This window comes from Geotrypetes seraphini, chromosome 18, assembly GCF_902459505.1.
Source record: "Geotrypetes seraphini chromosome 18, aGeoSer1.1, whole genome shotgun sequence".
Lineage (NCBI taxonomy): Eukaryota > Metazoa > Chordata > Amphibia > Gymnophiona > Dermophiidae > Geotrypetes > Geotrypetes seraphini.
This window is the reverse complement of record NC_047101.1, coordinates 36135141-36159809: the sequence shown is the minus strand read 5'-3', so window position 1 is coordinate 36159809 and position 24669 is coordinate 36135141. Positions and strand designations below refer to the sequence as shown.

At 45.0% G+C, this 24669-nt stretch overlaps 1 protein-coding gene across 1 annotated transcript in view; it reads left to right on the top strand.

Moving 5' to 3' along the window:
• Window positions 1-24669, top strand: part of GABRG2 (gamma-aminobutyric acid type A receptor subunit gamma2) — a 224204-nt gene that overhangs the window by 69713 nt on the left and 129822 nt on the right. The gene's annotated exons all lie outside the window — the stretch shown is intronic.

Below are 24669 nucleotides of genomic sequence, written 5' to 3'. Positions count from 1 at the left end.
TCTAAGCTTACAACATATAGGGCTCCTTTTACAAAGCCACACTAGCGGGTTTAGCGCGCGTGACTTTTAATCACGCGCTAACCCCCGCATTGGCCAAAAAAATTACCGCCTGCTCAAGAGGAGGCGGTAGTGCCTAGCGCGGCCGGTGGTTTAGCGCACGCTATTATGCGCGTTAAACCGCTAGCACGCCTTTGTAAAAGGAGCCCATAATAAACAAAAAAAAAGCCTAAGTCCCAAATGCCCAGGGGCTTCAAGGTAAAATAACATTATTCGCAGATGACGCCAAAATATGCAACATAGTAGGTAAAAGCCCTTTGACCGACAGTATGACGCAGGACCTACTCTTATTGGAACATTGGTCCTCGACTTGGCAGCTAGGCTTCAATGCTAAAAAATGTAAGGTCATGCACCTTGGCAGCATAAATCCGTGCAGAACTTACACTCTAAATGGTGAGACCTTAGCTAGGTCTAAAGCAGAATGTGATTTAGGAGTAATCATCAGTGAAGACATGAAAACTGCCAGTCAAGTGGAGAAAGCTTCATCAAAGGCTAGACAAATGATGGGTTGTAACCGTAGAGGTTTCACAAGCCGGAAGCCCGAAGTCATAATGCCGTTGTACAGATCCATGGTGAGACCTCATCTGGAATATTGTGTACAATTTTGAAGGCCGCATTATCAAAAAGATGTGCTGAGAATTGAGTCGGTTCAGCAAATGGCCACCAGGATGGTCTCAGGGCTCAAGAATCTCCCATATGAGGAAAGGCTGAATAAATTGCAGCTATACTCACTCGAGGAACGTAGAGAGAGGGGAGATTTGATTGAGACATTTAAATATATCACAGGCCGTATCGAGGTGGAAGATGATATCTTCTTTCTTAAAGGACCCTCGGCCACAAGAGGGCATCCACTGAAAATCAGGGGCGGGCAATTTCATGGCAACACCAGGAAGTATTTCTTCACTGAAAGGGTGGTTGATCATTGGAATAATAATAATAATAATAATAACAGCTTATATACCACAATACCGTAAAGTTCTATGCGGTTTACAAAAGATTAAGCAAAGGTACAAATTGACTGACTTCATTAGGGGAAGAAGAAAGAGAAGTAATTAGACAGGAAATTCATTGTTGAGGAGAAAAGTGATCAAAAGGACAGTAGGTCGCTATTGAGAGGAAAGAGATAAGTGGATCAGTTGTCAAGATGTTTTAGGAACAGGTGTGTTTTTAGACGTTTCCTAAATTCCTCATAAGTAGAGGGCGAAAGTAATTGTTCTAGGTCTTTACCCCATGATGCTGCTTGGTGTGAGAGAAGGAATTCATGGTGTTTTTTCAGTTTGCAACCTCTCACTGGGGGGGAAACGAAGTTGGAATGTGAACTTCTCTTGTGTCTGTTGGTTGAGAAGGAGAAAAGGTCAGTAATGTATTTGGGGGCAAGTCCGTGTAATGCTTTAAAACAGAAACAGGCAAATGAACTTCCACTGCAGGTGATTGGAGCCAGCAGCATGCTAGATTTTAAGAAGAAATGGGATACGCATGTGGGCTCTCTGGTAGGGTAAAGTTAGGGGGGTAGGTCATTACGGTGGCCAGACTTGATGGGCTGTGGCCCTTTTCTGCCATCATTTTGTATGTTTCTATGTTTAGGCGAAGGAGGAGCCAGTCCTTCACCTAAAAGCTGGATTCTGTAACCGGTGTCTGTCAAAAACAACACCGGTTACAGAATCCACCCCCCCCTCTCCCAGCAACGATTACGGCAGGAGAGATGGCTCATCTCCCCTGCTGCGATAATGACCCGAAGTGCCATCAACTGCGGCACTTTGGATCGCTATCGTGGCAGGAAAGATAGCAAATCTCTCCTGCCGCGATCCACCCTCCCCCCCCCTGATCGGATTGGGCAGAAGGGAGCCCAACCCCTCCTGCCCCGAAGTAGCCCCACACCCACCTGATCTGATATGGGCAGGAGGGAGCCCAACCCATCCTGCCCGGCGATTCCTCCCCCCTCCCCGTGACAAGATCCGGGCAGGAGGGAGCCCAAGCCCTCCTGCTGCAATGACCCCCCCTACCCCCCACCCCCTCTAAGATACGGGCAGGAGGGATCCCAGGCCCTCCTGCCCCGATGCATCCACCCCCACGACTGCCCCCTCCGCCGAACCCCCACACCCGCCAACCCGCATCTTCACTGCAGTTTATGTTGGTTCTTTTTTGCCTTACTTATCTACAGTGGTCTTTTGGTCAGTTTAGGTATCTTGTAGCATTTAGACACTTCCAAAACAGTTCTGTCAAGAACATCTTGAAAAAGGTTTGGTTCTTGCCCAAGCCGTCCAACTTTAAGCACGCCCAAATCCCACCCATAACACACTTCTCAACACACCCAAGAAGTCTATACAAATAGTGGGAAAACTGTCCTGCTAGCCATCCAGAAAAATTGCTTTGATTATTAGCATTTGGATGTCCCAATGATTAGGAACTCCAAGTGCCAACTTAGGCTTTTTTTTTTTTGGACGCTTTAGTTGTTTTTTTTTTTATTATGCCCTAGTAATATATCTCAAAATAGCAAGAAAAACAACCACCAGCTAGTGGGTCAACCAAAAGTCTGCTGGGGGATCTCTTTCACTTGGTGGATCTGTGTGATTCAATGTCAAGTTTCTGCAGATTTCCTCCAAACCTCTGTGGTGAAGCAGAAACCAACATATTTTTTTTCCTGCTGATCTTGTAGAATAACCACAGCTTATTTATTACTTTTCTTCAAATCAAGCCAGGCTGTTTCACAAATACCTAGCTATAAATAACTGCATAGTTAATTGCAGACAGACATCCTAATGCTTTTTCTTAAAACTCCAAATAATGTGGATACACGTCATAAATAATTCATGCCATCAAACTGTGATTTTAATATATGCATGTATTTATATATTTTGCATGAGAAATGGTAAAGTATCATTCTGGGCTCACTTTTAGTTTTATAGTTAAATCTTTTCAAAAATATGCATTTTGGGTTGATATTAGACAGGCTAAGTTCTAATCTCTCCACTGGAAATATTACTGCACATGTCTCTCTGGTGAGACTGTATACAGTTCTAGAGGCAAAAATAAAATACAGACTTATGCCAATTAGCTATCCAGATCTTTGGAGGTTCCCGGGAGCTGTCTGGATATGGCTAGTGTTAAGTGCCTACCCACATACTGTAACTACTTGGACTTAGGATTGTTTTTTATGTAGTCCAACATGCATGGGGGTCCTTTTATTAAAGGCGCAGCAAAAGTGGCCGTAGCGCACCCCTTATGCGAGTCTTTCCCACGTGCCATGCCCAAAAATTGGCCAATTTTTCTATGTCCAGAATTAATAGCCACATCTTAATTGTGCAATTAGTGGGCAGCCATTAAAAATATTACCACAAGAGCACACACTGCCACCCATTTTGTAGTCTTAAGGGCTCATACGCTAACCCCATGCTAATCAAGGGACCCTCGGCCACAAGAGGGCACCCGCTCAAACTCGGGGGCGGAAAATTTCATGGCGACACCAGAAAGTATTTCTTCACAGAGTGGTTGATCATTGGAACAAGCTTCCAGTGCAGGTGATCGAGGCAGACAGCGTGCCAGACTTTAAGAATAAATGGGATACCCATGTGGGATCCCTACGAGGGTCAAGATAAGGAAACTGGGTCATTAGGGCATAGACAGGGGGTGGGTAAGCAGAGTGGGCAGACTTGATGGGCTGTAGCCCTTTTCTGCCGTCATCTTCTATGTTTCTGTGTTTCTATCATGCTCACTCTCTACCCCAAACATGCCCCCTTCCACAAAATATGTATTTAGTACACAGGGTGGGCATGCAAATTAGCAAATTTACTGTGGGATGCCACAGCACATTCCATGGTAGGCCTTTCTAGCCCATGGTAAGCATGCATTAGTGCTTAATGTAGTTTAGTAAAAAGATTAGGGTTACCAGATGTCTGGATTTCTCGGACATTTCCTCCTTTTGAGGACATGTCTGGGGGTCTGGATGACTTTCCAAAACCCAGCAATTTGCCCGGGTTTTTAAAAGCTTCCTCAAATCAGGTCGGGCAGGGAGGAGGACTACGCATGCACTGACTTCCTTCCTGCCTGACAATGCCTAAGTGTGCATTTCTAGGAGTGGAGCGCGAGTTAGGCGCCGCTAAGCACGATTCTACAAAAAGGTAGGTGCCTGAAATGTAGGCCTTTAGAACCCTCGTCTACATTTCAGATGCCTACGTTCTTATATAGGCGCTGCTAGTTGCGATTCTGTAAATGGTGCCTACGTATGATTGGGAACGGACAATGAGCAATCCACAAGAGCCAGCAGTATGAGTCAAAGCCTTGTTTATTTTAATCCAGGATGTACAGTAACATGGACTCAACACAGTACTGTGTTTCAGCAAACATAAGTGCTTGCATCAGGGGTCACTGTAAATAGGAATTCACAAAACAAAATGGCTTCCTTGTTGATGTATAAATCCAATCCAACCTTGCCGAGTGGTGCCTATAATATAGGCGTGGGTAAGTGTAACTTATAGAATTTGACCCTATAGGGAATATTCTATAAATTACACCAAAACGTAGGTGCTGGTAGGTGCCTTACTGGCACCTAAATTAATTGAAAAATGCTGCTTAAAACAGTGAAAATGGTAAAAATAAAGTGCCTACCAGCACCTAAATAAAAGGCACCAAAATCACGCTTTAGGGTGCTTAATGCTACTATGGGCATGGCTAACTGCAGAAGTGGAGTTAGACTCCATAAAGTGTCTATGTAAGTGCGATTCATGGCATAGATAGGCACCAGTCATGTGAGTGACATGTGATCGGCCGATATCGGCGCCGTATAGAGGTTTCGATCAAATTTCCTCTCTTGGGTCTCAAATATTTCAATTTTTGGAAGCTACTCAAGAAGTTATCACTAAATGTGCCACTATGTTGGTTACATTTTCCTCAGAAGCAGTCAAGAGGGATATTTGAAATTAAATTTTTCTAAACAAGGTCCTTTTTGTGGTCAGCAGATATATGTTTAACCAGATATAGCCAGGCAAACTATTACAGTTTATTACATTCATATAGACTGCTGTTCTACTGTTCTACAGCTTGTCAACTGTATTCAAATACTTGGTCTACCTAAGCTGCTATTGTTTTGCGGTATCCCCGTATTTCAAATGCAGTACTGGTATTTCTTTTGTTTGCAGGCAAATTCAGTGTCATTGAAGCCAATTCTTACAGCTAAAGCTTCACGGTTTTAGCTGTTGAAGCTACATCTTTCCATAGATATAGTAACATAGTAAATGAGGGCAGATAAAGACCTGAACAGTCCATCCAGTCTGCCCATTAGTTATACCCATTAAAAATACATGATTAAATTAACTTGTCTCTTCTTTGATATTTCTGGGTCATAGACTGTAAAGTCTGCCTGGTATTGTCCTAGGTTCCAACTGCTGAAGTTGCCATCTAATCAAGCCATTATGACATCACTACTGAGGTTGGCTCTTAGGCCTTGGTGGAATGAGGCATTATGACATCACAATCTCAGCTCTTCTTTGATATTTCTGGGTCATAGACTGTATTATCCTAGGTTCCAAATGCTGAAGTTGCCGTCCAAGCTCACTCCAGCCTATCTAACCATCCTGTTTGCAGGATATCTACCATAAAGTCTGGCCAGTAACATCCTCATGTTCCAAGTTAGTGGAGTTCCCATGATGCCCCAGCCCAATCCTACACCAAATCATCACATAGGGGATACAGACTGTGCAAGTCTGTCCAGTACCGGTCTTATCCCTGCTAATTCTTGATCATGACTGGCAATAATACATATGTTTATTCATATACTACTCATTTGGATACTTTCTACCAGGACAATCCCGCCGTTGCAAGATAACGTTGCTTAAGTTTTAAAAATTGTTTTATAACTGTAGACAGTTAAGGAGTTAATTATTTGAGAATTTATCCTGTCATTTGCTATTACAATGTATATATTTAGGGCCCTATACTATACGCATATGTAGGTTTACCAGATGTCCGGATATCCCCAGATATGTCTTCCTTTTGATGACATGTCCAGGGGTCCAGATGGCTTTTCAAAACCCGGTACTTTGTTCGGGTTTCGAAAAGCTTCCCAATGCTTCCTGACAAAATTGTATCAGGAAGGGGCATTCGCACATGCATGAATGCAATGCGGTGATGTCACGTGACATCATTGTGTCACATTCACACATGCGCAGATGCTGTCTAGGGGCGGGGCTGGGGGTCGGATCAGGGCATGGCAAAGGTGGAACTGGGCAGTCCTGGGCACATGGCCATGGGTCTGGATTTTCCTGAAGGAAAATCTGGTACCCCTATATATATGGCTCCTAAAAAATTGACACCAACTATAATGTCATCCCTTTTATAGAATTATAAATAGTGCCTGTGTGGGATGGTGTCAGGTCAAAAGCGCGCCGGGACAAAGGCGCGCCCAGACAATTGAGCACAGTGCGGAGGCACGCGCCGCTCAAAATTACTGTTTTTAGGGCTCTGACGGGGGTGTGTGGAGGGGAACCCCCCCACACTTTACTTAATAGACTTTGCGCCGCATTGTGGGGGCGTTGTGGGGGGTTGTAACCCCCCACATTTTACTGAAAACTTCACTTTTTCCCTGTGTTTAGGGAAAAAGTTAAGTTTACAGTAAAATGTGGAGGGTTACAACCCCCCAAACCCCCCATAACACCGGCACAATGTCTATTAAGTAAAGTGTGGGGGGGTTCCCCAACAAAACCCCCCGTCGGAGCCCCTAAAAACTGTAATTTTCTTCAGCACATGCCTCCGTCTTGCGCTCAGTTGTCGGCGTGCGCCTTTGTCTTTCGAGCCGTTGTCTATGAACCGTGTGGGATGCATAACTTAGGTGCCTAAATGCCTGTGTCTAACTTGTGCGAGGATTGGGCAAATTCTATAGTAATGCCTATAACTTCTACGAATGCCCCAATCTACCCATGGCCATGCCCCCTTTTCAAATTTGCACACTGCAACTGGCACATACTTTTCATAGAACTGCGCTTTTCGAGTTGTACATGTAACTTTTAATTAGTCCCAATTAACATCAATTATAAGGTATTAATTGCCAATTATAATTACCAATTGGCGAATTAATTAAGTTGTACACACACATCGGCAATGCGTGCCAATGTGTATGCACATTTGGAGGTTAGTCTTTAAGTGCAATGGTAGTTGAGATGATTTTGATTGCCTGTTAGTTATTGGTTCTAATTTTTGTATTTTCTTTTCCGTTGTAACATCATGTATATAGTACTAATAAAATAAACAAAAAAGGGCTGTATTCATAATTCACTCTCACACATAATTCACTCTCAGCATAGTACAATCTAAGCCCATTTTCTAGAGTTTGCTAACATGGGAATGTCTAAGCACATTTCTAGCATGCCCACTCAACTGAGAATGACACGGTGACAGAATCTGTCACTGTCTCCGTCCCCATGGATTATCATGGAAAACCATTCCATATCATTCTTTAGTGTCTATCTCAACCTCAGTCCTTCTAGACCACCATTCTTCAATGCAAGGCTTGAGGGTCAGTGGCTGAGCCCATTTATACTCTGATTTTTCCTTCTCTCGTTAAAGAATGACACTAAACTAAACTAAACCTTAAGTTTGTATACCGCATCATCTCCACAGAAGTAGAGCTCAACACGGTTTACAGGAATAGATATAGAAGGAACTCCAACGAAAGTAGAAGGACTTAGTAAAGAGAAAGTTTAGAGGGACTTAGTATATTGAATAGAGAGAGGTCAATTATATTTTAGAATAAAGCCAAGTTTTCAAATGTTTTCGGAAGAGTTGGAGGGAGGCTAGACTCCGAAGCGGGGCAGTAAAGCTGTTCCACAAGTTCGGTGATCCTGAAGACGATGGATGTCCCTAATTTTCCTGAATGGGATATGCCTTTTAAAGAGGGGAAGGATAGTTTGAATTTTTGAGTGGATCTGATGGTGTTGGGATTCGAGGAGTTCCAGGATAGTGGAAAAAGGTGAGGAAGGATGCCGTATAGAGATTTGAAGGTTAGGCAGGCGCATTTGTAGTGGACCCTAAGGATTACTGGGAGCCAGTGAAGCTTAGACATAAGCGGGGAAACGTGGTCAAATTTGCTTTTTGCGAAGATTAGTTTAGCTGCGGTGTTCTGAGTCCATTGAAGTCTATGAAGGCTTTTCTTTGTTAGGCTTAAGTAGATGGAATTACAGTAATCCAGTCTGGAAAGAATGATGGATTGTAAGAGGACAGGAAAGTGTTGTTGATGAAAGCAGGATCTCACTTTCCTTAACATGTGAAGATTGAAAAAGCATTTTTTTACTAGGGAGTTAAGGTGGTCGTTGACGGACAGTGTAGAATCAATGATGATGCCCAGAACTTTGCTTGAGTGCTCAAGCTGCAATGTGGTGCCAGAGGATAGTGGGATGAGGGTGGGTAGCTGATCTAATTTTGGGCCAAGCCAAAGTAATTTTGTTTTGGTCTCGTTTAGTTTCATTTGTACGGTGAGGGTCCAGGATTGGAGGTTTGAAATACATGAAGAGATGTTCTCAGAGAGCTTGGTGAGATTAGAGTCTGTCTCGAGGAGGACAAGGATGTCATCAGTGTAAGTGTAAAGTGTTTCCAAGGGGGATAGTTGGAGGAGTTTCAGGGAGGACATATAAATATTGAAAAGAATCGGGGATAGAGGTGAACTCTGAGGAACTCCACAGATCGGTTTCCAAGGGAGGGACGAGGAGCCATTCATGTTAACGGAGTAGGAGCGGGAACATAAGAATTTTGAGAACCCGTCCCCACGGTTAACTGTGGAGACGGGGACAAAGAGTAGCAACATTCCAGAACTGAGATTGTGATGTCATAATGCCTTATTCCACCAATGCCTAAGAGCCAACCTCATCAATGATGTCACAATACCTTGATTATCCTATACTTGGCTCACTTAAAAATATAAGAATTGCCATATTGGGAGAGACCGAAGGTCAATCAAGCCCAGCATCCTGTTTTCAACAGTGGCCAACTCAGGTCCCAATCTTTAGTGTCTCTCAGTTTCAATCCTTCTCCACCAGTATTCTTCAATGCAAGGCTTGAGGGTCAGTGGCTGTGCTCATTCATATTCTGATTCTTCCCTCTCCCCTTAAAGAATGATATGGTGATGGTTTCCCATGATTATCCTCAGGGATAGGGACAAATTCTGTCACTGCGTCATTCTCTAAGAAATAGGGCATTTTCAAAGTGGGGTGGCTTTTTTTTACATGCATCTTGAAAAAAGTTGATGCAGGGACACCCATGTTATAGACACACTAACCAGTTATTGCATACAAAGTCAACATGCTAGCTGCCCCTAAAATTCCTCCTCCAAAAAGAGAAATAAAAAATAAAATATGCCTAGTGTGCCCAAAAGATTACTTTCCACAAAGCACTTTAAAATGCTTTAAAATGCTTTGCAGCAAGTATTTTCATACATACTAAGCATATGTTAGGGCTTAATGCCCTAGTGTTACACGGGCACATAGCACAGCGTGTCAATGTACCCTTACAGAGCACAGGCTGTGAATAAATACAGAGAATAGAAGTTTGTCTTTTATTTTTAAAGAAGCTAACCCAGAATTTTAAATGCCAACAGCCTTCACAGCCATCTCCTTCTATTAAATCAAGAGTTCAGTCACAGCTTCCTTTCTGACTTGAGTTCAGCACTGACTTAAAACCCAAATGCTCAGTAAACACAGGGAATCCACAGAAATGCTCTCCGAGTTTCATCAGCACTCTCACAATCTCTCGTTGAAAAGAGTTTTACAAGCTCAGAAATAATTGTCAATAGCTTTCTGGGCTTTAATAACTTTGCACTCAGCATAACACCACATTTTCCAACTTAGGGCTCCTTCTACGAAGCCGTTTTAGGCCTTTTTAATCGCCAGCCGAAGCGGTATTGGCTTCGACACTCATAGAATTCCTCATAGAATTCTATGAGCTAATACTGCCATGGATAGCGAAAAAAAAGTCTAATGCAGCTTCATAAAAAGGGTTAGACTTTCACAAAATCATTTTTTATTCACCAAATACAATAGTCACAACACCTCGCACAGCTGAAGCATGTTTTTTCTCAGTTTCTATATTTTTACTGGACACTGTCTCACACACATCTTACCTCTTTCACATCTTCAGCCCTTTGTAACAGAAGCAACAGTGGTGTAGTGAGGGTAGGAGGGGCCTGGGGCGTTGGTGCTCTCCTTTCTCCCCACCACTCCTTCCGCGCCTCCCACGCCACACTCCCACTCTTCCTTCCCCCCACATACCTCTGTTAATCTTCGCCAGAGCATGTGGTTTCTCTACTATGTAATGTAATGTAATGTAATGTAATTCATTTCTTATATACCGCTACATCCGTTAGGTTCTAAGCGGTTTACAGAAAATATACATTAAGATTAGAAATAAGAAAGGTACTTGGAAAATTCCCTTACTGTCCCGAAGGCTCACAATCTAACTAAAGTACCTGGAGGGTAATAGAGAAGTGAAAAGTAGAGTTAGAGGAAAAATAAAAATAAAATAAACATTTTAAAAAGACAGCATTGATCTAAATACTTTGGAAGGTAGAGGAGAGGAGAGAAAGGAATAGAAGCAGAATGGGTTATTATGCTATTAGGTTTCCCTCTGATGTCACTTCCTGGCCCCACAACCCGGAAGTGATTCAGAAGGGAACCAGGCCGATGAAGTTCTACGGAGGTATGGGGTAGGGGGGAGGGATGGCATGAGCGTGGCATGGTATGGTGTGGCGGGGAGATGCCAGCGCCCCCATTGAGATGCCAGCCAGGGCAGTCTGCACCAGCCCTCCTTACTATGTCACTGAGAAACAGTGTTCCTTTCCTTAGGAAAAGAACTTGTCTGCATAAAATTCTCCTGCCAGAGAGCAGGATGGTCAATTTGACGTTTGCACTTGTTCAGACAGAATTTTTTCACGCAGACACTGACTTGTTTGCAAATTAGTTCAAATATGACCTTAAAGTTCTAAACAGCCTTTCATCATAAATTCAAAATAAATTTTTTTTTTAAATACTTTTCCATAGCGTTTCCCAAAACACTTAAAACAACTGAGTTTCTTCCAAAATAAACCATTTAACACTTTCATATTAATACTTTCTCAACAGGGGTATAGCCAGTCACCCACACCCACCCATCATTTCTCCCTCCTATCTCCCCAGGCAGTTGGAGTCTCTTAGCTCCATTCCCCTAAACCTCATTACCTCTTACGCCCCTTCCTCTGCAAAGCTGCACTAGCATATTTAGAAACCGGCCGCAGCAGTCACAGCTCAGACGCTCATAGGAATTCTTTGAGCGTTGGACCTGTTACCACAACAGCCGGTGCTAAAAATGGTAGCATGACTTTGTAAAGGAAGAGGACAATTTTTCACAAGCTTCTTGTGATTTTACAACTCAAAATAATCTTGTGTCATTAGCAAATTTGATCACTGGTAAGCTGGGGGCCAGGTGTCCTCTTTTTTTTAAAAAGGAAATCTGTCAACCCTACCCATAATTAACAAAAGACTTTTGACCACTAGGCTACTCTTCAACTTTCACATACATGTTGAAAAATATAGAAATAAATAGGGGGGGGGGGGATTTTCAAATTGTCAGCACTGGGATAAAGACCTCTCTTAGGGGCCATTTTACAAAGCAGTGTTAGGTGATAACAAGCGCCCAGACCGCAAAAATGGCCTTCTATGAGTTATGCTAAGGTGTCCCATGTTAGTTTTGGCATGTGTGTGTACCCTAGAGGAAAGGAGAGACAGGGGAGATATGATTCAGACGTTCAAATACTTAAAGGGTATTAACGTAGAACAAAATCTTTTCCAGAGAAAGGAAAATGGTAAAACCAGAGGACATAATTTGAGGTTGAGGGGTGGTAGATTCAGGGGCAATGTTAGGAAATTCTACTTTACGGAGAGGGTGGTGGATGCCTGGAATGCGCTCCCGAGAGAGGTGGTGGAGAGTAAAACTGTGACTGAGTTCAAAGAAGCGTGGGATGAACACAGAAGATTTAGAATCAGAAAATAATATTAAAGATTGAACTAGGCCAGTTACTGGGCAGACTTGTACGGTCTGTGTCTGTGCATGGCCGTTTGGAGGAGGATGGGCAGGGGAGGGCTTCAATGGCTGGGAGGGTGTAGATGGGCTGGAGTAAGTCTTAACAGAGATTTCGGCAGTTGGAACCCAAGCACAGTACCGGGTAAAGCTTTGGATTCTTGCCCAGAAATAGCTAAGAAGAAAAAAAAAAATAAAATAATAATTTAAATTGAATCAGGTTGGGCAGACTGGATGGACCATTCGGGTCTTTATCTGCCGTCATCTACTATGTTACTATGTTACTATGTTACCTCACTAGTTATTATAAACAAATATAAATATTTTCAAAAAGCAGCAGTCTCAGCACAGATCACTGGGGAACCCCACAATTTAGGAGAATATTGATCATTTAGCCCTATTCTCCTGTTGTCTGTTTTTTTAACAAGTTCTTAATCTATAATAGAACACTGACTCCTATCCCATCACTTTCTAATTTCCTCAAGTCTTTCATTGCCTTTTGAAAATCCAAGAGAAGCAACCTCCCATCACTGCTGTCAGGGCTTCTGCCGGATTTCTTTTCTTTTTTTTTTTTTTTAAACGGTACAGATATTTTGTGTGTATTACACACGCAAAATATCTGCCCAATTTTTTTTTAAAAGAAAAAAAAGCCCCCCCCCCCCGACAAAGCACCCCTCCCGAACCCCAAAAAATTGGTAGTAAGAATGCCCACTCCTTCCTGCCATCTCCACCACTGCTGCAAACGGAGAGAGCAGGAACTAAGGCAGATGCTCAAGGCCCAGCGAACAGGAGGACACATCTTCGGGCACCGGCACCGGCATGTCCTCTGCGTTGGTGCCGGGTGCCAAATGGGGGGTAAGTGATGTGTTTGGTTGGGTGATGGGTACGGGGAGAATGTTGGATCGCGGGGGGGGGGGGGGGTGCTGGATCGCGGGGGGGGGGGGCCTTCGTGATTGGGGGGGAGCAATGCTGGTTCTCGGGGGGGGGGGGGGGGTAGAGCAGTGCCACTGGCCTGGGGGTGGGGAGAAACGAATCAAGCGTGTTTCCCTTACTTTCTATGGGGAAACTCGCTTTGATATATGAGTAATTTAGTATACGAGCATGCTTCTGGAACGAATTATGCTCATAAACCAAGGTGCCACTGTATATTGTATTTCTTTTATCTCATCCCCAAATCTGATTGCTTAGGTAATTAACACTTTTGCTCCAAACCCTGTGTCTTTTGTTCTACTCCAGCCTCTGATTACTGTTCATAGCTTGAAGGATAGCGTTCTGTTTGACACTGATATCAAACCCAGCCATCATTTGTATTCACTAAAATGGATGGTCCAAGGTAAAAGGATCTATAAAAAATGGCAGCAGAAATCTATGTAAGGTAAGCTAATAAAAACAAGAAGAAAAGGAAACTATTATGGTTCTCTAAACAAGTGGCTGAAAAAATAAAGACAAAAGAGATAGTGTTCAAGAAATATAAAGAAACTCAAGAAGAGAAACAGAAAAGAATACTGGATAAAACTTAAATATGTGAAGACAGAAATACAATTGGCGAACACACAGGCGGAAGAAGAATGGCTAGAGATGTAGAAAGAGGAGACAAAACTTTTTTCAGGTATATTGGAGGAAGACTGGGCTATCTCAGCTGGTTTATAGTCGGGACTCCCTGACATCTAGAATGATATCTTAGGAGATCACAGCCATCTCTGAGTGTAAAAGTGATTTTCCCTTTGGGGACAGGGAACTGCATACTCCAGATGCAAATAGCAAAGTCCTCTTGATGACTGTTGGACGCCTGCCCATAACCCCCAATATCTTGTGTGGCAAAGAAGAGGGAAAATACGTGGGGGATTATAGATCAGAGAAATGGATCAAGTGGTACATGCATTGGAGTTTCCTGGGGATTTGAACCCACCACCTGTGAATGATGGAACAAGCATCCTTAACCACTGGGCCACTTCATCTCCTCAGTAGGACAGCATGCCAATCTGTGTGTGTTAGAAGACAATAGTCCTATGGAGACCGGGGCCTGCAGTGTGCAGAGGAGAAGGTCCTCGCCACATATTCATATTATGGCATTGATCAGCCTGATAGCAAACAGCCCTCTATACCCTCCAGTAGATCTATTAATGTGAGTATACTGTAATAAACACTGTGCCGAAAGGTGCACTGATATGATTCACGCCTACTCAGCTTGGAATCAATTTGGAATGTTCTAGATAAAAGGTAAATTTCAACATATCAATGTTCTGGTCACAAAACATTGGTTCTAGTCACAAGAGTTTGAGGGGAATTATTACCATTTTCTATGCTTTTGTAGCATAAGCAATTAAGAAAGAACACTTATTACACAGGAACAAAAAAAATACAAGGTTGTTATATAGTATGGTTTTTTAAATATGATTTCCTAGAAAAATGATACATACTGCAACAGCCCACATGAGTTACTGGCATCTGTGAAAGCGTTGCTAGCATAATGGCTCCTTAATGTACTGTGTTTCAAGAAGCATTATCTTACTCTGGACATGTGCATATATTTTTTATGAGATCTTTTATACATCCTCTATTGCCATAGACAGTGTTCCAAGAATGTTGGGTAGGGAGCTTTAATTTATAGTAATAATTAAACAAATACTTCCCCCCACCCCCTTTTACAAAACTGTAGTGCGTTTTTGTAGCGCTGGCTATGGCACTCATGAGCATCGAAGCTGTTACCGCCATTGCTGGCAATAAAAACCGCACTATGGTTTTGTAAAAGTGGGGAGTATTTGCTTTTCTTTCTCAACCCCAAAGGTAAGGAATCTACTTACTGTATTTTTGTTTTTCTTTTTTAATTCAATTCAGCAGGAGTAACCATTATTTAATTGTAACTAGCTTTTAGCTGGACTTTTGGCTGAAGATAATTTCCAAATCTCTCCTAGACAACCCCAAGTCAATTAGGTTTTCAGGATATCCACATTAAAAATGCATGAAACAGATTTGCATTTACTTCCTCCATCACATGAAAATTGATCTCATGTACATTCATTGAGAATATCCTGAACATCAATTGATTGGAGTTTTTCTTGGACAGGTTTGGGAACCACTAGTTTAGATGTTTGATAGAAAATGAATCTAAATCTAAAAATATGACATTTTCAACTTAGGGCTTCTTCTATCAAACTGCGCTAGCAGTTTTTAGCACAGAGAGCCGCGCTGAATGGCCCACGCTGCTCCCAACGCTCATAGGAACTCTGTGAGCATCGGGAGCAGTGCGGGCCATTCAGTGTAGCTCACCATGCTACAAACTGCTAGCACAATTTGCTAGAAGAGGCCCTTAGAGTTAACCAATGGACCAATATTCAAATACCCTAGAGGAAAGGAGGGACAGGGGAGATATGATTCATACATTCAAATACTTGAAGGGTATTAACATAGAACATATCTTTTCCAGAGAAAGGAAAATGGTAAAACCAGAGGTCATAATTTGAGCTTGAGATTCAAGAGATTCTACTATACAGAGAGGGTGGTGAATGCCTGGAATGCGCTCCCGAGGGAGGTGGTGGAGAGGAAAATGGTGACTGAGTTCAAAGAAGCGTGGGTTGAACACATGGAGGGGCATAATCAATAAGTCGTATAAAAGCTCTATGCGTCGGCGGTGTAAGACGTCCAGGGAAATATGTCGATAATCGAAAGACGTCCAAGCCAGTCGATTATTGGCACGTAACAACGTCCACCAGAAACATGTCCACATGCGCTATACCGAAGCGTCCAACTTTACCTACCAAAATGTCACTCGTCCAAACAGGACGTACAACTATTTTCGCCGCGTTCCGCTGACGACTTGCTAGTCGTATAGCGCTCTTTATCTATTAGTTGGCCTGGCACATGTCCCACTGATGTCACACTGTCCCCAACAACGTCCTGCATGCCCATATATAAACCACCACATGGAAGTGCGACCCTTGTGGGTGTAGTAGGCGTTTAGTGAGGAGCAGGAGAGTGGTTGGTGTTTGGTGGAGGTTAGGATAGTTAATATTGATTACTGAGTGGGATCGAGTGATTGGAGAGTATTTCTGTGAGTGTGTGTGTGAGAGCAAGTGAGAGAGATTGTAAGGGAGACAGACAGGAGAGACAGTGTGAGCGATTGTGGGAATGAAAGATAGTGTAGTGAGGAAGGGCGTGCCAGGAAGAGTGTGTGGCCACCAGGGTGAGTGTGGGAGAGGGTGTGGTACTGTGTGTGTGAGAGCTTTTGTGAGTGTGTGCGGGTGTGATGGTGGAGCGAAGGGAGTCTAACTACCCCCTAGCGGAGACTGAGTCCCTTGTGGAGCTCTGTCTCCAGTATGAGGCACGGGTCTTTGGCCACAATGGCAGGAGGCCACCCCGCAATGTCGCCATGAAGGCCTGGGCCAGAATACGGGACACCCTGCATAGGTGAGAACCCCCCAGTAACTATCACTATGTAGCCAGTGTGTCCTAGTCACTAAACCTGTCACCTATTGCTCCCACCATCTTTCAAGGAACTGCTTGCTTATTCTGTGTTGCCTATATATATATCCTATATAATAAAGAGCTAGCCGCGCATGCGCACTCCTATTTGCGTGTTCTGTGCGGTGTAGATCTGTGGCCGCAGGAGTGCGCATGCGCGAGTCCCCAGCCTTGGCCGCGGCTTGAGGCATATGCGCCAGTTAGCTGCATCGGGCAACAGGAGCGGCTCTGGCAGCGGATGGCGGGAGGAGGGCTCATGGTCCTGCCGCCCCTGTTCACAACGGCCTGCACGTCGCCGACTCACACCCCCCCCCCCCGCAACAACCGCTACCGCTCCTGTTCTTCCCCTCCCTCCAGTCACCGCTGCCATTCCTATTTAAAACGGCCTGCTGAGGTTCGCGGCCAGCTGTAGCGAACCTCGCAGGCCGCTCTCCACGTGGTAGCACGTTCCCTCTGACGCGATCGCGTCAGAGGGAACATGCTACTGAGGTGAACACTCTGAGCTCTGAGCACTCACGATTGGCTGAAGGGTGTCGTGCCAGTTCTGCAGGTACAGGGGGATGCTTTTGTTGGAGAGGTGTGCTGGGGGGGGACAGCTTTGCTCGGGGGGGAGGGGGAAGACACAAGGGGTCAGGGAGAGGGAAAGGGGGCTGTTTTGGGGGAAGGGGTATGCTGGAAGCAGACAGCTTAGCTCTGGGGGGGGCGGGGGAATGACACAAGGACACAGACACAAAGAATGACACACAGGGGGCCATTGAGACAGACAGAAAGAAAGACATTCAGGCAGCGTCCAAGGAGAGACAGTCAGTGTCCAAGGAGAGAAAAACAAATAAACATAGACAGACAGCGGCCAAGGGGAGAGAGAGAAAGAAAGAAAGACAGACACACACATCTATTCTAGCACCCGTTAATGTAACGGGCTTAAAGACTAGTATATATATATATATATATATATATATATATATATATAGGAAACATAGATAGATATTTTGGAGGTGCCCAATAAATAGGCCAGCTCTAGGCACAACTAAAAGACTTCCCTTACTTTAACACTGTATGCAAATTCCCCCTCCTATTGTTTTTTTCCCCATATGTGTCTTATTTACTATGATGTGCCTTATGATGTAGACATATGTGTCTTATTTACATAGATAGATAATGAAGGATAACAATATGTTGGCAGGCAGATGTTTAATATCTGGATATGTCCCTACGTCATCAGAATATACATGACAGATGTGATGTGCTCAGTGCCCTCATAATGCTGCATATGTTTGATAAGGACTGTCACCTGAACCTATTCTCCACCATATCTTTCTTCCAGGCGATATGGTATGTACCGGGACCTCGAGTCACTGAGGCCCAGGACACCTCAGCTGTCCCACCTGCACAGCCTTCTGGTAAGTACCTGTCCTCATCCCCAGTCTCACAGCTATGTCCCATATTCTGAGAGCCCTCTCTTTCATCCGCCTTCCTCTACCCCTCTAATGGGCCAGTGAGTACACCTGCTGTTCAAACCTTCACATAACACCTGTTTGGTACTGCTGATGGCACAGCATGGAATTGGAGTCCACCACCCTTATACTCACAAATTGGAGCATTTGCTATGATCAGCAGGTGTGGTCACGTAAGGTGTCTACACATACACTGCTTTCATCCCCTTCATACTGTCACCAACACACCGCCCTATGGTTGCTGGCTATGTGGTAATACACCTTTGGGATGCATGTTACTTCCAACTCATCTCACCTACACACAGGTAGCGTACCTGTGCTATGCTGTGACATCTATATGTGCTTTTCCCCTATGTAGATGGCAGCTCTGATGAGGAGCAGCCCTGCGGTAGTGGCATGGACACAGCAACTCTGCAGGATCAGCCAGCTACATCTACAATCAGCCAGCAGGAGCTTGAGGGGTCCCAGCACACCCTCACACAGGAGCCTGCGAGTGGAGCTGAGGACCTGCCAATCCTCCCACCACCTGAGCAGTTTGCCACTGTGGTTGGCGAGACTGAAGACGGCAGTGAGGGAGGCCAGGCTGGCCGCTAGAGGGCACCCAGTCGCCAGCGTCGACACCTGGTTCGACTGGCCCAGAAGCTACTGGGCCACAATCTGACCCTGGAGGGGTATCGCCAGCAGAAGCTCCAGCTGCTGAGAGAGGCTGTTGAGGCAAAACAGCAGGGAGTGGAGGCCCAAGGGGAGACGAATGACCTGCGCCAGCTTGTGCATACCAGCACTGCCATCGTTGGCAAGCTGGAATGCCTCCGCAGTGAGCTGCGAGCTGCACACCGTACTCCCTCCACAAGCCACCACCACCCTCCAGCACTGGCTCAGTGCCAACTGGGCACAAAGCCACACAGAAAACAAAGCACCCCCAGGTATTGGGGCCTGTTCCACGCTTGCCTTCCTCGGCTCCCTCAAGATGGCCAGCTTTTGACCACAACACTACCTCCAGCAGTGAGAGTGGCAGCTCAGACACTGATGTGGCGCCAGTTGTTCCAGAGGCTACATCTCTACCTAGAGGGGGAGCTGGGAGGGCTGTCAGGGACCGTGGGCGAGGTAAGGGGAAGTAGGTGGGGGGCTGCAGTTGTTTGTGTATGGAGTGGGGGTGGTTTGACGAGGATGTGTGTATGTAGGGGTGGTGTTTTGCACAATATGTGGGATAATAAAGGTGTTTTTGGAGAAGAACCTATTGTCAGTGCTGTTTTCCAGCTTCAGTTGATGTTCACTGAAGCTGACTTGGTTTTGCAGTCCAGTTAAATGGCACTGGACTGATATAGTGTCAGGTGGCTAGGGTACACCATCCATGTCACACGAAGTGGGTCTGTATTACAAGGTACCTGGCGTGATAGGAGGTAGGATGAGAGAGGGTTGTTTGCAGAGGTGGATGAAACGTGGGGTGACACACAGCAGTGAGAACATAAGTGGGGAGGTTGAGATAAAGATGGTGAGAGTGAGGGGGTATACACACACGATATTACACACTCTTCCCTTACCTGTAGACTGCATGACACACACTCTAGAATAGCTTAGACGTTGTGAAAGCAGGTCTAAGTCAAAACGCTACTTTGAACGTACTGAGCAAACTGATGTGGCTTTGGTTATCGTATTTGTACGTTTGGGGCCCAAACCCGCCCTCGGAACGCCCCCGGAACGCCCCCAAGTTGGATGACTTACGTTCGACGTTTTGCGGCGTGGGACGTGCAGCTGGCCGATTTTTGATTATGGTTACTTGTACGTTTTGCCGGGTAATACGTCCAAACCCCGACTTATGCGCTTTTTTAGACGTTTTTGTGTTTTGATTATTACCCCCAGAGGATCTAGAATCAGAAAATAATATTAAATATTGAACTAAGGCCAGTACTGGGCAGACTTGCACGGTGTCAAACGCTCCTCAGAGCGGAGCTCCTCTGTGACAAAACTTAGGCTCTGGCGTGTCCCCTATGACCAGGGGTATCTTCAGGACTTTTGGTTGGCCCTAGGAAACTGCCTAGGCCTGGGAGAACACAAGGTAAGTCCTGGCTTCAAGTCACCACACCTCAAACAGAGTTCTTCAAGAAAGAATAATGGATTTAATCTGACCTTGGTGGTCCAAAAAGGTGTAACACAAAGGCAAATATCTGCAGCATTTCACAAATTCAGCTTCAAAACAAAATAAAGGTACTAAAGAAAACCAAACACAGTTTGTCTTGCTTGAGTTCTTGCACTCTGGTTCAGCAATAAATTTATACAGTGGTACCTCGGTTTACGAGTGCATCGGTTTGCGAGTGTTTTGCAAGATGAGCAAAACATTCGCAAACTTGGTGCCTCGTAAACCGAGCTTGCCTCGCTGTATGAGCGCCCCCCCCCCCCCGCGAACCGGCACCCCCCCCCCGCTGCCATCGGGCACCCCCCCCCAATGCCATCGGGCACCCCCGCCGCAACCTGAGATCCCCTAACCCACCCGAACCCTCTTCTTACTTCCAGTGTAGCCTCCGCATTGGCACCGGCACCAGCATGTCCTGTGCGTTGGTGCCGGTGCCCGAAAATCTGCTTCATTTGCCGGGCCTTGAGCATGCGCACCAACACACAGGACATGCTGGTGCCGGTGCCAATGCCGATGCGGAGGCTACACTGGAAGTAAGAAGAGGGTTCGGGTGGGTTGGGGGATCTCAGGTCGCGGCGGGGGGGGGGGGTGCCGGTGGCGGCGGGGGGGTGCCTGATGGTGGCGGGGGGGGGTGCACGATGGCAGCGGGGGGGTGCCGGATCGCGGGGAGGAGGGTGCCAGTTTGCGAGGGGGGCCTTCGGGGGAGCAATGCCGGTTCTCGTGGGGGGGGGGGCAGCGCTGCTGGCCTCGGGGGGGGGGGGAAGGTGGGGGGTGGGAACATATCAAAGCAAGTTTCCCTTACTTCCTATGGGGAAACTTGCTTTGATATATGAGCATTTTGGATTACGAGCATGTTCCTGGAACGGATTATGCTCGTAATCCAAGCTACCACTGTACTGATATTCAGAAACAAAACACAAACTTCCTCTGAGCAGTATTTGTCTCAGAGGTATGAAAGATAGCTTTCCAGCAAACTTATAAAGTTCAGATAATTCTTATAGCAGCAAAATTCATGTACTTAGTTAGGCAGCAAGCCACAGCATAGCTTTGCCCAGAGATTACTTTCACTGCAGCTACCTTTTGGAAGGCAGCACAGCTGTGGGAAATCAGGTGATTACCCTACCAGGAAAACAGTAGCCACAGTAAGCTTTCAAAAACAAAAAACACATTCATTCAGTTCCCAAGTTCTTTAGCTCCAAAATTTACTGCGTCCAATATTGGTCACCGTACCTTAAGAAGGATATGGCGTTACTCGAGAGAGTTCAGAGGAGAGCGACACGTCTGATTAAGGGGATGGAAAACCTTTCATACGCTGAGAGATTGGATAAACTGGGTCTCTTTTCCCTGGAGAAGAGGAGACTTAGAGGAGATATGATAGAGACTTACAGGATCATGAAGGGCATAGAGAGAGTAGAGAAGGATAGATTCTTCAAACTTTCAGAAAATAAAAAAACAAGAGGGCATTCGGAAAAGTTGAAAGGGGACAGATTCAAAACGAATGCTAGGAAGTTCTTCTTTACCCAACGTGTGGTGAACACCTGGAATGCGCTTCCAGAGGATGTTATAGGGCAGAGTACGGTACTGGGGTTTAAGAAAGGATTTGACAATTTCCTGCTGGAAAAGGGGATAGAGGGGTATAGATAGAGGATTACTGCACAGGTCCTGGATCTGATGGGCCACCGCGTGAGTGGACTGCTGGGCGCGATGGACCTCAAGTTTGACCCAGCGGAGGCATTGCTTATGTTCTTATGTACTTTAGGAAAGACAGTTATCATCATTCAGGTAAGTATACTTCTCACACCACAAATACTGATTAGCTCAAAGACAGACAGTAAATTCCTAAAGCATTTCTTGCTCGGAGAGAAAAAAAAAAAACAACAAAAAACCACCAGCTGCTTCTCAGCTACTCACTGTCTTTCAATTAGTGTCCATGAGTTCTATCTGGCTCTCTAGCATAGGGCCAGCGTCTTGCACTTCCATACCTTCCACACATTCAGGGATCTGGAAGTCTGAGGTGGGGAGGCTTTCTTCCACCTCCTGCATTGGCCAATCTGGAACCTGTGTCCTTCCTTCTTGGCTCCAAAGCTCTTGCACTGCTTTGGGCTGCTGGAGTGACTCACCCTTGTCACTCTCTCCTCTCCCTGATGCTTGCTTCAGCCTGCTTTTAATCAGTCCACAGCCAATCCCCTTCAGCCTGTAGAGGGGGGATGGGCTTTGGTGCTACTGCAGGCTTTTCTTGTTTGTACTGCCTGGGATTCCTAGGCTCCCCTAGTTTATCTTTGACTGCCCTAGCTGACTTATGAACAGCCTGCTGTTGCTGCCAGTCTGCCTGCCCCTGATCACCACCGCTCTGGTCATATGGGCAAGGGAGGTCAGCCTCCAGTTGGTCACCAGAATTAACCTGGTCAGCTCTTCTGCACCAGATCCTATTAGGGGCAAAACTAGTGCTGGTGCTAGGTTTGTCACAACGGTCTGTGTCTGTATATGGCCGTTTGGGGGAGGATGAGCTGGAGAGGGCTTCAATGGTTGGGAGGGTGTAGATGGGCTGGAGTCGGTTGTGATGGAAATTTCAGCAGTTGGAACCCAAGCACAGTACCAGGTAGAGCTTTGGATTCTTGCCCAGATATAGCTAAGAAGAAAGAATTTAAAATGAATCAAATTGGGCAGACTGGATGGACCATTCGGGTCTTTATCTGCTGTCATCTACTATGTTACTATGTATCATGTTTCTATGTTTCTATATATACTCTGGAAAAAAGATGGGAGAGAGTGGTTATGATAGAAAGTTTAGTCTTTTTCAAATGAAGAAAAACTCCAGAAAGAGAGGGCATAGGATGAAGTTAAGAGGTGGTAGGCTCAGGATTAATCTAAGGAAATATTTTTTAATGGAAAAGGTAATAGATGCGTGGAATAGTCTCCCGGTAGAGGTGGTAGAGACAAAGACTGTGTCTGAATTCAAGAAAGTGTGGGACAGGCGCATAGGATCTGTTAGGGAGAGGGGGAGATAGTGGATGGGCCATTTGGCCTTTATCTCCTTTCTATGAGCAGCTAATCAGTGAACCGAGAGGCATGCATTTATATTAACCCACTGTGTGCTAGCCTACCTGCTATAGCTGTAGCAGTCACAGAGTAAGTAGTTGGCTTGGGGAGTTGAGTTACTAATGACTCTTGCACCTTCTGCTTAACATGGAAACTGGCACCTGATTTGGTGGTCATGCTTTTGCACAATGCCTCCTTCTTTAATAGCGGTGATTCCGGCACAACATTCCTCTTTTTCTCTCCTTTTAGAGTTAAATGATGTGGTAGACATATTAGGCAGCTTTTAAAGGTAATATATAGAAAGAAAACAAAGCATAAATGAAATAAGGTGATATGACCTTTCTTATTGGACTAGCAATGCATTTTTTAATGAATTTTAATTGTTAGTACAATAAAAAAGATATCACCTTATTTCATTAATGTTTTATTTTATTTCTGTCTCTCTCCTTACAACCAACCTCCTTTCTCCACCCAGAGGAGTTAGGGCTCGAGCTTGGCAGGAGGGATGCTATCTTTGGAGAAGGCTGGGGGGATCGGTGGATGGGAGGGAGGGAAGAGAGGAATCAGGGATCTCCCTGCAGTTTCAGCTGCTCGCAACAGGAGAATCCGTAATTGGAACCTAAACACAGTACCGGGCAGAGCTTTGGATTCTTGCCCAGAAATAGCCAAGAAGAAGGAAAAAAAAATTAAATTGGGTCAGGTTGGGCAGACTGGATGGATCATTCGGGTCTTTATCTGCCTTCATCTACTATGTTACTTTGTTAATCAGCTGAGCTGGCAGGACTCCCCAAAGCCCTGGTTTTAGGGAGTCCTTCTGGCTCAGTTGATTGGGCCCCAGTGGTAATCAGCTGATGGCAAGCCATGGACTATTTCAATTTTTAATTTTGACATTTCTGACAGGGTAGGACAATTGGTAGATGTAGGACAATTGGGTATGACAATTGGTAGGAAGATCCTACCAATTGTCTCCTACCAACTGTTGTATCCTACGAATTGTCTTCCTACCAATTGGCGGGATCTCGAACATCACTTATTGTTGTGTTTATTTTTCTTATATTATAGAACAGAATCTGATGACATACAGCTTGTTCTAAAATATATGAGAAATGGATGTCCAGGTACTAGTAACATCCAGCATCAACATTGTTTCACAAACCAAAATGTCCAAATACTGAATGAGGAAAACCAAGAGACATGACAGCATAGGAAAATCGGTGTTATGCAATGGACACATAGGGGGGACTTTTATTAAGGTGCGCTAGCCTATTTAGCACACGCTATATGCTAACGCACCCATTATATTCTATGGATGCGTTAGCATTCAGCACGCGCTAAATCGGCTAGCGCGCCTTAGTAAAAGATCCCCATAGAGAGGTAGCTCAATAGTTAAGAGTAGTGACTAGAGAACCAGGGAACAGGTTCAAATCCATCTGTTTGCGATTTTATTTTAATGGAAATCCCTCTAGGAATTGAAAAATATCGACTGTGCACCAC